The sequence below is a fragment of the Amphiprion ocellaris genome, chromosome 1 (assembly GCF_022539595.1).
Source record: "Amphiprion ocellaris isolate individual 3 ecotype Okinawa chromosome 1, ASM2253959v1, whole genome shotgun sequence".
NCBI lineage: Eukaryota > Metazoa > Chordata > Actinopteri > Pomacentridae > Amphiprion > Amphiprion ocellaris.
This window is the reverse complement of record NC_072766.1, coordinates 939,902-954,524: the sequence shown is the minus strand read 5'-3', so window position 1 is coordinate 954,524 and position 14,623 is coordinate 939,902. Positions and strand designations below refer to the sequence as shown.

The window sequence follows — 14,623 nt, the reverse complement described above, 5'->3', positions numbered from 1 at the left end:
GGTCATTTTGAAATTTTTTGTAGCTATTTTGTGTGTCTCTTGTCATTTTGTCTCTTTTTAAGATAATTTTGTGTCTCATTGAGTCATTTTGTCTTTTTCTGTGATCATTTGTGTTATTTTATAACACACAACAACAAATTGTATCTGTGTTTGAGAAATTCCTTTCCACTAAGTTCCCCGTTCCAAAAACACGTGAAGTGTGTTAATTCTAGATCACATGACCTGCTCCACATGATGTCATTTCCTCCTGAAGAAAAGACTGGCCAGACTCCAAGGCTTTCAGACATATTTAATAGAAAGTAGTCAACAGGTTTACTACAGTATCTGTAGAAATAAATTCTATATCTAATATTTAGAAGAATCTTTCTCTAAAATACCATGTGGTGTTTGGTTATAGGTGGTCATGTTGATTTTAGGCCTGAAAACAGCTAAAATGTCAACTATGATACACAAAGTCCTGCAATCACATACTGACCGGTTTTGTCGTCTCTTAACAGGTGTAGCTGCTGACGGAGTTTTTCTCCTCCACTGGTTTGCTTTAATGATGTCAACAGTTGCAGTCCTGTTTCCATTCGCTAACACACATCTGCAGAGGAAACCAGACTTTTCCACGGCTGTCCAGAGCACAGGTAAAGCCCAGAGAAGGCCGTGGAGAGTTGGAAATTATAGAGTTATTTTCATGAAACATAAGGCCTATGGCAGCTAATTTGGAGTTTGGTCCTTGAAATATTTACCAGTGTAGAGAGAGGAGAGTCGAAGGAAGAGCTTCTCTGTTCATACATACAGGAATATAAGATAATCCTTTATTACGTTCTGCAGTCAGAAAATACGAAATATTTGGAGCACATAATGTATTTTTGTGGTGAATTATAGCTCAGAAATGAATTAGGCTTCATTAAAACTGCAGCACAGGGGTGTCCAGCATGTGGCCTGTGGGCCAAAAGTGGTCCTCCAGAGGGTCCAGTCCGGCCCTCAAAGTGTAAAAATTCCAGAGAAGACATTAACTGCAGATTGTAAATTATTAAAACTATAAATTTAAAATCATTTCTAGACCATGTCAAGTTGTTTTGATCATAAAATACTAGATTGTTCATTGTTCTTTTGACATTTTGTGTATCATTTTTGTAAAATTTTGCCTTGTTTTTTGTCTGACTTTTGTGGTTTGGCTCATATTGTTGTCATTTTGTGTCACACTTTGATCATTTTTTTTCTTGTTTGTCCATTTTTGTGTCACTGTAAGTTTTTGTCTAATTTTTTTGTCTCTGTCGTTTTGTTTCTTGCTTTTGTCGTTTTTTGTCTCATTGTTGTTATATTTTGTCTTGCTTTTGTTGTTTTTTGTCTTTTTTGTCTGACTTTTGTCGTTTGTCTCACGTTTTTGTCGTTTTGTCTGATATTTTTGTCGTTTTTTGTGTTTCCTTTTGGTCTCACGTGTTTTTTTCTCATTTTTGTCATTTTGTGTTTTGCTTTATTCATTGTTTCTGCACATTTTTGTCATTTTTTTGTCTTGTTTGTCCGTTTTTTTGTCGCTTTGTAAGTTTTTTGTCTAATTTTGTCTTTTTTGTCATTTTGTTCCTCGCGATTGTCGTTTTGTGTCTAATTTTTAAAAGATTTTGTCTTGTTTTTGTTGTTTTTTTATCTTTCTAAAAGTGAAATCCCATATCATTCAGTTCCAGATAGCTGTAACTAAATGTTGTGTTCCTTTGTAGACACTCTGTGATCTGGAAGTTGTAATGTGGAAATGATAAACTGAGGCTGAATGTTGATGAAATTTAACTTAATTTTCTTCAGAAATGTCAGGTTGTTCATGATGTTTAGTAAAAAGATAATTTCTTAAATGTGAACACTTTCAGAATGTACATTTTTGCACTAAAACAAAGGAAAAATTAGGAGTTGTGGTTATTTATAGGATATTATGCTGTGATTTTATTGGTCTGGTCCACTGGAGATAGAATTGAGCTGAATGTGGAACCTGGACTAAGGTAAAATAAATGCAGAAACATCCTCAGATCTATTTTTTGTTTGCTCCGTGGATACGTTAAATATCTGTCAGATTGTATCATAAACTGAAACACTGAAATGCAGCCGTGTGAGATGTGTTCACGTGTCTATATATCTGGATGTTGTAAGATTCTTTGTGCCTTTCAGAAGAAAAAGCCTCTTTTCCTTTCCTTTCCTTTGCCTCAGTATCAAACCGATTCCCCAGCAGACTCCGGCTCTTCCAGTTAGCGTTGCCAGCTGCCCCAGGTGACTTTAACCTGTCGGAGCAATGCACCTGTACAACATTAAGCTGGGATTGTGGCGCTCAGGCTCACTAAATCTCTGTCCACTCAACAGGTATTAAACCCGAGCAGCGAAGGGCCTGACGGGGGGCTGCTCACATCTCCTCCTTCCTTCCTCTGTCCTGCCTGGCAGTGCCGTCGTAGCCATGCGAGAAGAACCGTCGGTGCAGACAGCAGATTACTGCCGGGCCAGCAGGTATCATCAGGTGTCACAGGAACAGCTTCCAACATTTCACTCACTCCATCATACACCAACCCCGTCCTCTCCACATGCAAACATCATGGCGTCGGTGAGCTGAGATGTTTCGGTGACCCAGGCTGGATCTACCCTCCAGAGGGTAGCGTTGTGTTTTCCCTGTGCTCTGGATGCTTCTGATTATGAAACCGTGTGTTCCTCCTGATTCATGGCTGAGTCCTGCAAACATCCTGTCCTATTTCAAACACGCCTGGTGTTCTGCTCACAGATGTCCAAGTCCTCTCATCTTGTTTATCTCTGATTTACTCTGCGGGCTAAATTACAGACACACGTGTTTATTTTTATATCCTCAAGCTGTGATTGATTATTCTGTTAGACGTTTTATCCCTGAGGCAGCCTGACGTACATTTACCACCTTTATTCACAAGCCTTTTAGAGGTCTACACTGCGCATCCTAACCTGTGAGACTCAAAAATTGAAATAAAATGAACACACACATATATGTATATATGTATGTGTGTGTGTGTGTGTGTGTGTGTGTGTGTGTGTGTGTGTGTGTATATATATATATATATATATATATATATATATATATATATATATATATATATATAAAAGGGATTTAAAAAATAAAACTAATGTAGTTTTGCAGCAGTGGACTATTTTACAGCGTTGAAGTTTATGTCACTATTTCAGCTCAAAATATGAACAAAGACGGTTAATTGTATAACTCCTGGTTCACCTTTAAATACAGCTGACCTGCTGCTGGCCCCGCCTCCTTCAGGAAGAAGACTCTCTCTGTTGACCACATGGCAGCTGACAAAGTTGAGTAAGTGACATCAGGACTTTCTGTTTCTTCTATCTTTCCTCTGAGTGAACATTTGACATGGGAACGTCTCTGAATCAGAGCACAGATTCTGTTTTTAATCAGGTTGTAAAATGAGTCGTTTGAACAGAAACTGACTGCAGCTTAACATGTGGTCTGGATGGACAGGGCAGTCAGGGGCAGTTTAAATAGCAGCGTTTCTCCATCGTTCACAGTTATTTGTTATTTTGGACACAAAATCAAGTTATTTTGAGAATTTCACATGTTTTCATACCTACAAATTTTGTCATCCTCAAAAACATGTCTGATCTGAGAAGACATTGTAGTGACACATTTTGGCTCAAATTGATAAAAACCTGAAACCTTGGCTTCCGTTCAAACATTACTGATGTTAGAGGCTTTAAAAGTTGGTCAAATGTCCACCAAATACTGTATTCTTAGTGGGAAATATTCACACATTCATCTACAGTAGACTACAGTTAATATTATTATTATTATTATTATTATTATTATTATTATTATTATTATTAATATTATTACCATTCAAAGGTTTGGGGTTTGTTATTTTGGGGTCATTTTGTGTCTCCTTGTCGTAGTTTTGTGTCTTTTTGTAGTTGTTTTGTGTGTCTTTGTCATTATATTGCATGTGTTTTGGTGGTTTCATGTCTCTTTGTGATTGTTTTGTGACTTTGTGGTCATTTTTTACCCCTTTGTGGTTATTTTTGTGTTGTTGTGTTGTGTGTCTTTGCCATCATTCTGCATCTGTTTTAGTGCTTCTCTGTCTTTTTGTTTGTTTGTTTTGTGTCTCTTTGGTTGTTTTGTGATTGTTTTGTATGTCTTTGTGGTTGTTTTGTGTGTCTTTGTGGTTGTTGTGTATGTGTTTGTGGTGATTTTATTTTTTGCTTTTTGTGTTTGTTTTCACTCTGTTGGTGTGTATCTTTGTGATCCTTTCCAGTCTCTTTATTTATCTTTTGTGTCTATTTCTGGTCATTTTGTTTTGTGTGTCTTTGTCATTATTTTGCATCCATTTTATTGGTGTATTTCTATTTGTTTTCATTTTGCATCTCTTTGTGGTTTTTTTTGTGTCTTGGTGGTTGTTTTTTTGGTAGCATCTCGTTCTTTTTGCCAGAACTAGGAGTTGAATCTGCTCTGATGAATTCGTGTGTTGACAGTAAATACAGCTTGTAGATGGTGAAACAGCAACCAGAGTGATTTGTTCATGACACGGAGACATTTTCCAGATTAGGAAGGAGATGTGACTTTCTGGATGACGATTTTAAGGATAAAAGAAACAAAAAGGTGCAGAGATTAAGCAGATTTAAGTGTGTTTGTTGCTACAGACGGGCTACAAACATCGACAACCACACCAAATCTCCCAAAGATGGAATGGGAACAGATTGGAAGGCCCATTCCCATGTGCTCCACGTTTTTATGAACTGTTGCTGCAGCTCATTACAGCCTATAAGGTGGAGTGAGAAGGTTTGGAAGGCAGCACCACCTCCCATCCAGCCTTCCTGAGGGGCCTTTTCCCCCTCTGTAACCTGAGCCCAGCAGGTATGAGCTGGACGTGACCTTTCACTGTTTTCACACCCTTTCAACAGGCTGTTAGAATCAGGTTTAGGTCAGAGTAAGGCATTTTGCAGTGGCTAAAGGGTTAAAGGAAAGTATCATGTCCTCACAAAGATAGCTTTACATAAGTGTGTGCTGCACAGCAACACTAGAGAAAAGGAATAAGAGTTTAAAACAAAGATAGAGCTTGGATAAGGAGCTGGGTTTTACCAAAGCTGGTTCAGATGCATTAATGCTCGCGTTCAGGGAGACTTTCCTGATACTGGCAGGTTGAGCTGCTACGACTGCGTTCATGGAAAATTTCAAAACACAACAATTTTCACCTCACAGACTAAAGTTAAAAAGGGATGAGCAGCACTTTTTAGACAAACGCGTCACAGTGATTTCAGCAATTCCAACCTGTGCTGCAAACTGAGGAGTTTACATGACGAACATTAAAGTCTCCTATGGTGTTAAAACAGATCAGGAACAAGTGGATTATATCTATTGATCACTGGAGCATCATTGGATCTCAGATCATCAGATGCCCTCTGCTCCAAATCCCTGACTGGTTTTCTTTTTAATCATAAACTTTGGATATTAGATTGATATGTCAAGTCATTTCTGTGATTAGTTTCTTATTTTAAATTGCTAGCTTTATTGTGAATATCAGCAATTTTTGCACCTTATTGGCACAATGGCACAATATGCATGTTAATTGCACGTTCCTCTGCACCTCATTTTTCTTAATTGGAACATGGGAGCTATTTGATACCTTGAATTTCCCCAAGGGGATGAATAAAGTATCTATCCCTCCATCTGTCTATCTTATAATTAAATCACTAAAAAGTAGAACTAAAATAAAGTAAAGTATCATCCACACATGGTGTTTTTCGACTTCAGTCAAGCTGCAGAATGTAAAATCCATATATATTTACACTACTGTTCAAAAGTTCTTACTTTTGAAAGAAAAGCATTTTTTTTCAATGAACCCAAACATTTAAACAGTAGTTTAGATAAATGTCATATATAATGTAAATTCGTCCAATGAGAGATCAGTAAAGTTAATCTTATATATTCTCTGTTAGATCGGTATGTCTCTCTGTATATAGTCAGATTTAGGATTATAGTTTAAAACCAACACTGACTCTTTTATCAGAACAAAACAGACTTTGGAGGGGAACCTTGAAGAGACGGGAACTAAAAAGAAGTGTTTCTACAGCAATTTACAATGTTACAAAAATGTGTTTTTGAGCATTAAAGCATGTAAACATACTCCAGAAGACCCCAAAAATATTCTTCTAAACTTGTAGATCTGCGTAGTAAGGGCTCTTTAAGATCTAAAGGTACTTTCTGATCTGACACATCATCAGCAGGTGATCTTCTACAACATAAATGCCAGAAGTAGCAGCTTGGATCGATACTGTGAGCATGAAGTAATTAGCCGATGAGGGATGATGGAGTTAATAGAGTCGCAGAGGGGTGTAGAAGCAGCGTAGAGCTCACTGCTGTTAACCCAGAGAGCCTAATGTCTGATATCTTACGTTAGTGTAGGAAGACGTCAACCTGTGTGAAGGAACCACCTGTTTACCGTCAAACAGGAAGACGTGGAGTCCCTCAGAGCGCCGTTCTTGGACCTCTTCATTCCTGTCAGCTTCTTGAAACGTGGACAAAAAGTGGACATTTCTGGAGGCTTTCCTGCTCTCCCTTCATAACGCTCATTAATCATTCTCAGTGTAGTCAGAAAAGTATCTGCAGCTTGAAAGACTCCACAGGTTCCTCTCATTACAGCAGCAGGGAGGCGTAAGCACAGAGAAAGCCGCGATAAAGGATCCAAAAAAAGGAATCTGCCAAAAATGAGGGGATATTATGCCGTTCATACATGAATGATGGATGGAGTTCTAATGTGGTCTTAATGAGAAGCTTTTATGAGCCAGTTGAAAGTTTTGCGATGAACAAAATCAGCAGAATTCCACTCAGAGAGGAGCAGATTGACGTTTTATCCAGAAGAAAGCTGCACTTAAATGTGCTTTGCAGTGAGACTCCTTTATCAGGTTAAAGCAGATGTCTGCACTGCTTATTGTCACTGTACTTCTGATGTGGACGTGTCAATCGTATCATTGATTAAGAGTCAGGTAATCCATCTGACGTAGAGATTAGTGGATCAGTGCAGCACCTGCTCCGGGCCGATTCCCGTGAATAAAATGAGTCCGTTAATCCGTATAGGAAGCAGTCCTTCAGGCTGAAGCAAGGACAGGTGGTTTATAGAAGATGCAGATATGGAGAGGAGGCTGAGCTGGAGCTGCTTTCTCTTCATTTTTTTGTGGAATTGGGGGTTTGTGTGGAGTGGAGGAAGAATGGGGGACTGTGTGGCTCTCAGTCAGTCATACGGGGTAATTTAAGCCAGATTTAGGTGAGCTGTCGTCAAGGTCACGGCAAATAGAGGTACAGGGAGGCTGGGGTCGGCAGTGCAGCCTGGGAAAGGAAGTCCCTGTGACAAATCCACAACTCGTCAAGTAGAACAGCTTTCTCAGCTTTCTTTGTGTTGCTTTTACCGTTTTGAGAAACGACAGACCGATTATCGTAACCAATGTCTGGCATTGGTAAATTATTGACCGATTATTGATGAATTAAATGTGATCCTTCATTTCTGATGCACCTCCCTCTGTCTGTAGCAGGGATCGACCGATATGGGTTTTTCAGGGTTGATATCAGTTATTAGTAATTAAGAAAGGCAGATGACTGATATCCATTAGTGTTTTAACAGCATGTGATATCAGAGAACCTGTCGTTCATAACTAGGTTTCTTTATGAATAAGGGTGATCATAACTGAATATGTTAAATAGGTAAAGCAGTGATTAAATCAGGATGTTCTCCTCTGTTAATGTGAGATCGACTGTTTGTCTTCTGCAGTTCTTCTCTATTTTCTTAATCTTTCTCTGTCACTTTTATTTCCCACTAAGGTCCAAATTTTAAAGCATTATTTGCATCATTGTCTTCCAGACTCTGTTTCAGGTTAATTTGTAGTTTACTTTAACCCTTTGATGCGTAGACCACATCAGGAGATACCCATTTTCCATTGGATTTGGGTCACTTTTGACCCATGTTATGCATCAAAGGGTTAACTTAGCCGCTAGCCGTTAGCTTAACCTTAGCCACCGTGAGAGCAGCTAATCCTGGTTAGCTTGTTTCCTATTCAGTCTTGTTATTTTCTTGTTTTTACTGTGAAGCACTTTGGTCACCCTTTGGGCTGTTGTAAAGGGCTATACAAATAAACTTTGATTTTGCAGTTTCTGCTTTAGAGACATTTGTTAGACCATAGAGTGACGACAGACAGAGAGAGAGAGCTGCATTAGACATGAAGTAGCGTATCGCTTAATAAAAATACCAGAAAAATGCTAAATATCAGCCATGATAATCGGTCTATCCCTTGTCTGTCACTCTGTGGTCTCAGAAATGTCTTTCAGCTAGAAGCTGCAAAAACTGAACAAGAAACACAAGCTATTGCCACAAACTGGAAATTAGCTTCTCTCACAGTGGCACAGTTCTATTTCTATTTTCCATCTTCAGTTATAGTCACCTTATTAATGAAGAAGCCTGTTACAGGTTCTCTCCTATCACTTGCTGTTAAAACATTACATTTAATGTATATTGACTCCAAAAATAGGTCATCTGCCTTTCTTGATCACCAATAATCTGCATTCTTGTTGATCCTGGAAATCCCATATCGGTCGACCACTAATTCTGAGCTGTGTAATGAAACGTGCTCTTACTGAAAGGCTCGCCTGGAAGCAGCCAAAGTTTGACTTGTTGCTTCATTAGTTGGAACATAGCAAGTTTGTTAAACTCTTATTGGCTTGGAAAAGTGGGAGTCAAATGGCAGAAGTTAAACGTCTTCATATCTTAACAGCTTTTATTTTATAGCGACCATAAAAACAGGATAGAAATGGATCTCCACCACGGGGGACCTTCATGTTTATATCAACTAATATCTTATTCCTCCAGAAAGCTGCTGAATACTGCAGAAAACACATAATGGCACATATTAGCTCTCTATAGTCTTTGTGTCTGAGCTGTTGGGCCTCCTCTATTTTATCAGAACAGAAACCACCAGGATGCTGGTTGGTAGATGGTGGTCGTCATGGTGACAGTTGTTTTGTGTCTCTTTGGGTTGTTTTGTGGGTCTTTGTAGTTGTGGTGTGTGTCTTTGCCATCATTTTGCATCTATACATCTACAGACACCACCAGGATGCTGGTTGGTAGATGGTGATTGATGGTGTGTGGTCGTCATGACGACAGGAGGTCACATCCACCAGGGTAACGTTCCTCTCCTTCGACTGACACTCCTTATCTGAAATCACCTTTCCTCTCATGTACATTCACATGTTTTTAGTCTGGGATCATTTTGCATCTCTATAGCTGCTCATGAGTCTATTTGTGGTGTTGTTTTGTTTGTGTGTTTTTTGTCTGTTGTTTTGTGGTCATTTTGTGTATCTGTGTGATCATTTTGCATCGCCTTGTGACTATTTTGTGTATCTCTGTGATTATTTTGTGTCTCTTTGTAGTTGTTTTGTGTCATTGTTGTTGTTTTGTGGGTCTTTGTAGTTGTGGTGTGTGTCTTTGCCATCATTTTGCATCTATACATCTACAGACACCACCAGGATGCTGGTTTGTGTGGGCGTGTTTTTTTTTGTCTCTGGCTTTGTTTTGTGGCCATTTTGTGTATCTTGGTAATAATTTTGCATCTCGTTGTGGTCATTCTGTGCCTCTTTGTGGTCATTTTGTGTATCTTTGTGATAATTTTGCATCTCTTTGTAGTCGTTTTGCCTCTCGTGGTCGTTTTGCCTCTCATTGTGGTCGTTTTGCCTCTCGTTGTGGTCGTTTTGCCTCTCGTTGTGGTCGTTTTGCTTCTCTTTGTAGTTGTTTGGCATCTCTTTGCGTTGTTTTGTGTCTCTGTGATCATTTTGTGTCTCTGGTCATTTTGTGAATCTTTGTGGTCGTTTTGCCTCTCGTTGTGGTTGTTTTGCGTCTCTTTGTGGTCATTTTGCATCTCTTTGCGTTGTTTTGTGTCATTATTGTTGTGGTGTGTGTCTTTTGAATCTATACATCTACAGAAACCACCAGGATGTTTGTTGGTAGATAGTGATTGATGGTGTGTGGTTGTCATGGTGACAGGTGGTCAGATCCACCAAAGTCTTCAGTTATCAATGGAGAAGCCTAGTTATGCTGTTAAAACATTCCATTTAATGAATATTTGTTCCAAAAACTGGTCCTTGGCCTTCTTCGATCACCGATAATCTACATTCTTATCGGCCCTGGAAAACCCATACCAGTCGATGGCTAATGAAAGGTGCAAGCTGCTAGCTGTTGGAGATATAAAGTGACCATGAGGAACGTGGGTTAAGTGTTTGTTTTCTCACTTTAAACGGCTAAAATAAACCCCAGCGTTCATTAGAGCGTGGCCATTACTTCCAGACATGTCATTCACGAGTGCCACAGTCACATCTCTTAGGTTACTCTGCTACTGTCAAATGTCATGTTTTACAACCGCTGGGTTTTATTATGGGCCCTGTAGCCTCCATTCAACGGGCCTCACTGTGGAATTCACCGCAGGAGCTTCGCTGCTTGGTGCATGTGTGCGCTCACATGCAGCCACGGTGACACTCTGTAATGGAGACGGTTATATCAGGGCAGTGTGGACACGCCACTATGAGTGTATTCTGTTATTGGAAAAAGCTGCGAGCCGAGCGGGGTCACGGCTGCAGCGTAGCACCTCATCAGTCAGCCAGCAGCCCACAGGACGGATTGTTTAAATCTGGCTCCATGCCTCGTCTTGAGTTACGTCCAGATGGCTGATGAGACGTTGAGAGACGGGTTCTTGCTTGGCCAAGCTGCGGCTTCAATTTTAAAAACAGCCAGCCGTTTCACATGACATCCTGTGGAAGCTTTTTTTCTCCCAAAGAACAAGTGAAGAAAAAAAAAGAAAACGCTGCTGCTGATGCTCATAAATTCACTGTATTGTTTGAGTTCACTGCACAAGGTCAGAGAAATGTGTTCTGGCTTCTATCATCAGAATGGTGCTGGATAATGCTCCAGATGGCCTTCTGGACCACATGAGAAGTGGTTTTACCTGCGATGCAATCAGACAGCCAAGCCCAAAGGTTCTCACACATTAAAAACAGCCTGACATGTTGCTGCTCATGTCTTCTATCACTAAACATGCACTGAATGCTTCCATATGAGTCACACAGCGTTTCTGTTTGCTGCTCCTGAGTGCTGTATTTAGCTGTAGCTTTAATTTGGGACTACTTCGCAGATTTGCTCATGTTTTGTTAAATTCCAAATAAAGATAGGTAAAATAATCATGGAAAAAAGCACTAATTTACATGTTTACCATTGGGGAAAAAACATGACCAAACTGTAAATAATGCCCCATAAAAAGTCAGTATTCTTACAAATATTTCATTCTTACACAACATTTACACAAGATAACAAAAAGTAACATTATTTAATGAATGTATGTACAATAAGTTAAATAATATCAATCATTAGTGTACTCGTTAACATCTATAAACCGTTTTTGTTTCAAATATAGGTCTTTTTTAGCCTTGTGCATCCCCTTTTTCCTTTATGTTGTTAAAGACTTGTTAACATAAAGAAACAGAGACAGGTCTAAAAAAGTGATTTGCTGATTATTTTCTCAGTGAATTAATTTGTTATTCGGTGTATAGAGTGTCACAAAATGGTAAAAAGAAACTGTTACTATTTCCCAAAGCCTACAATGACATCCTTAACCCAAAGACATTCAAGTTACTGTTGTAGAGGCAGAAAGAAACCAATTTTGATAAATTACTCAAGCTCATTTGTCAATTATTGAAATCATTGTTGATTAATGAAGTAGTCGACAACAACTCTAAATAAAGCTTTTTTTTCTCCGTGTCTTTTCCAGCACCAAACAGCTTTTAATGCTTCTATTAGATTCTCATATCAGAGAGATGACGACATGTTTGGGAGTGAAAACTGGGGTTCATGAAGAGCATCTTAACCTGTAATTAACCCAACAACTTAATAACAAGATGAGTGCAACCATTGTGTTGTTCAACTTGTTGTGACAATAATAATGATGTAGCTGTAAGAAAGAAAAGAAAGATCAAGTCAGGAGGTTCAACTGGCGTCTGCGCTGCTTTTACTGCACGTGGTTTAATTACTAGGATGACTTTGCTCTGTTGATGTGATTCATCGTGTTTCAGTCTTTTTCTGGTAATATTTCGTTTTCTTTGCATGCTTTTGCTGTTTTTGTGGAATGTTTCTTTCAGGGCAGATCACCTGCAGCTGTTCCTAATTCTAAATTCTCTTGTCTGTTTTGGTCAGTGACGGCTTTAACTGCAGACGACGGCAGACGAAGAGCAACACAAGAGCTGTCGGGCCTCGAAATGTGCTGGAGAGCTGTGCATAGAGATAAGAGGAAACGAGGAGCCTCTAGGATGCAGCAGCTGGTGAGTAAATCTGCCGAACCAGATGACGACAATGATGCTGATGATGATGATAAAGGTGTAGATAAACATGAGAAGCAGGACTGAGATGATGATGAGGAGGTGGAGGAGTTTTGGTTGTGAAAAGAGAGAGGAGAGACGGAGTGAAAATCAAAGTCCTTGCCCACTTTAAGTAGACACACAGCAGACCTCAGAGGAAAGGTTTTGAAAAGAAAACCACACGAGAAGCAGCCTCGAGACGAGACAAACCAGATGAAAGTGAAAGGGAGAAACATGGGACCCGTCTAGGAAGAGGAGTGTGACGGATCCCTGTATGACTCCATTCACTGATATTATATAAGAAGCGTTTGTTTCATGTGGGAGTTGCTGTAATTAAAGTTCCCATGAAGCGGGGAGCAGAGGGATGTTTGCTTCTGCATATTTCAATGTTTGTTGTAAAAACACAAGCTAGAAAAACCTTTCCTGCCTTTCCCCTCCCAAAAACATCCATTTGCCCTGACTGGTCATCTCCAAAGGCCTCAGGAAGACTTTCATTGGATGCAAAGTTAGTTTATGCCAGGGCTGATAAGTGAAGCTGATGCTAAGACGCCAACAACTGCAGTTCCTCAAATGGCTACTTGAGGCTGATTATAAAACTGAGTCTATCCCCATAGACCCTCATGTTAAAATGTCCAACTTTATAGTGGAAATCAACATGTTTATGATGATTGTAGGGTGATTGTAGGAGTCGTGTACTGGGTTGGAGCTACCACTCTGGGTTCAAAATCATTATTTGAAGAGTCTGGAGAGGCATCAGTATTTTTAATTGTTTTCCAGGAAATTGCAAACTCAAAAGTACCATTAAGAATGCTCACTAACAGACTTTTTTTGTCGTTGTTGGGTTAGTTACTGGAGTAGAGGCAACTTATATAAAACAATCATCAAGATCCAGGTCAGTTGTGGCTACAGGAAAATATCGGATTTGTCTGAAGGCTTACATTTGTATGACTTGGTGCAAAAACCAGACTAGATCTAACATTAAGGCTTCATTTGATACACGTCTACATAATTAAACACTACTTTAATGAGTGTACTTCTGTGTTGACAACACAAAGTATTTTTAACTCCAACTAAACCAGCTCGGCGGTAAACACAATCAGCTTGAGTTGAGGTTGACATTAGAACCCACAAGTCGTAAACATCCCACTGGTCTCTACCATCACTGCTTCCCTTCCCACAACAGCTAAATGTGATTTAAATTAAACTTTTAGAAAGTTGAGTGGGTTCCGCTGTGTGATGGACTCCCCAGCCAGAAGGGAATGTTCTCACAGCACTGGATTACATTACCATCAACTTCTAAAAACTTTTTAAAGAAAATGTAGTTGTGTTCCTATAAAATTAACTGAATGTTTAACATCAACATTCAGGGGATGTTGTCAGTCGGACAGAATGTTTTCCATGACAATGAAGGAAGAACACTTTTTATACAGAACGTTTTATAATGTTCCTGTAATGTGATGTATTAAAGGTGGAACATTTTGTCTTTTTGTTGAGGGAGCACGTCATAGAACGTTCTTCTATAAAACGTTTGTACAATAATAACAAAGGAAGGATATTCTCAACGGAACATTCAGAATTTTTTTTAAGATGTTATTGAGACCTGAGATGACAAAATGTTCTTTATTAGAGGTTCCTGTAACGTTATATATTAGCAAACGTGGAACATTCTGGCTGCAATGTTCTAAGAATGTTTTGGAGATGTTGTTGAGGAACACATCATAGAACACTTATTTTCATAGGGTTCCACAATGATAACAATGGAAGAATGTTCTCAAACTAACATTCAGGAAAGGTTTTCAAGATGTTATTGGGACCTGAGATGACAGAACGTTCTTGATAAGAAGTTCCTGTAATGTTGTATAATAACAAAGGTGGAACATTCTGGCTGCAATGTTCTGAAGATGTTTTGGGGATGTTGTTGAAGGAACACATCGTAGAACACTTAAATTCAATACAGTTCCACAATGATAACAAAGAAATAATGTTCTCAAACTAACATTTTGAAAATGTATTCGAGATGTTATTGAGACGCCAAATGGCAGAACATTCGTTGTACAACATTCCTGTAATGTAAAATTCCTGTACTGCAAAATGTTTCAAAAAGACACACATTCTGGATGCAATGTTCTGAAAATGTTTTGGGGATGTTGTTGAAGGAACACATTATAGAACATTTGTCTTTAAAATGTTTCTAGAATGAAAACAAAGGATGAATGTTCTCAATGCAACATTCAGAGAATA

At 39.0% G+C, this 14,623-nt stretch overlaps 1 long non-coding RNA gene across 1 annotated transcript in view; it reads left to right on the top strand.

Moving 5' to 3' along the window:
- LOC111567962 (uncharacterized) overlaps window positions 1–14,623 on the top strand; it is an 81,995-nt gene that overhangs the window by 33,666 nt on the left and 33,706 nt on the right. Inside the window, exons 3-6 of the long non-coding RNA XR_008599399.1 lie at window positions 498–629; window positions 2,335–2,475; window positions 3,230–3,304; window positions 12,222–12,346. This is a non-coding gene — a long non-coding RNA (uncharacterized LOC111567962). The remainder of the gene's footprint in view (window positions 1–497; window positions 630–2,334; window positions 2,476–3,229; window positions 3,305–12,221; window positions 12,347–14,623) is intronic.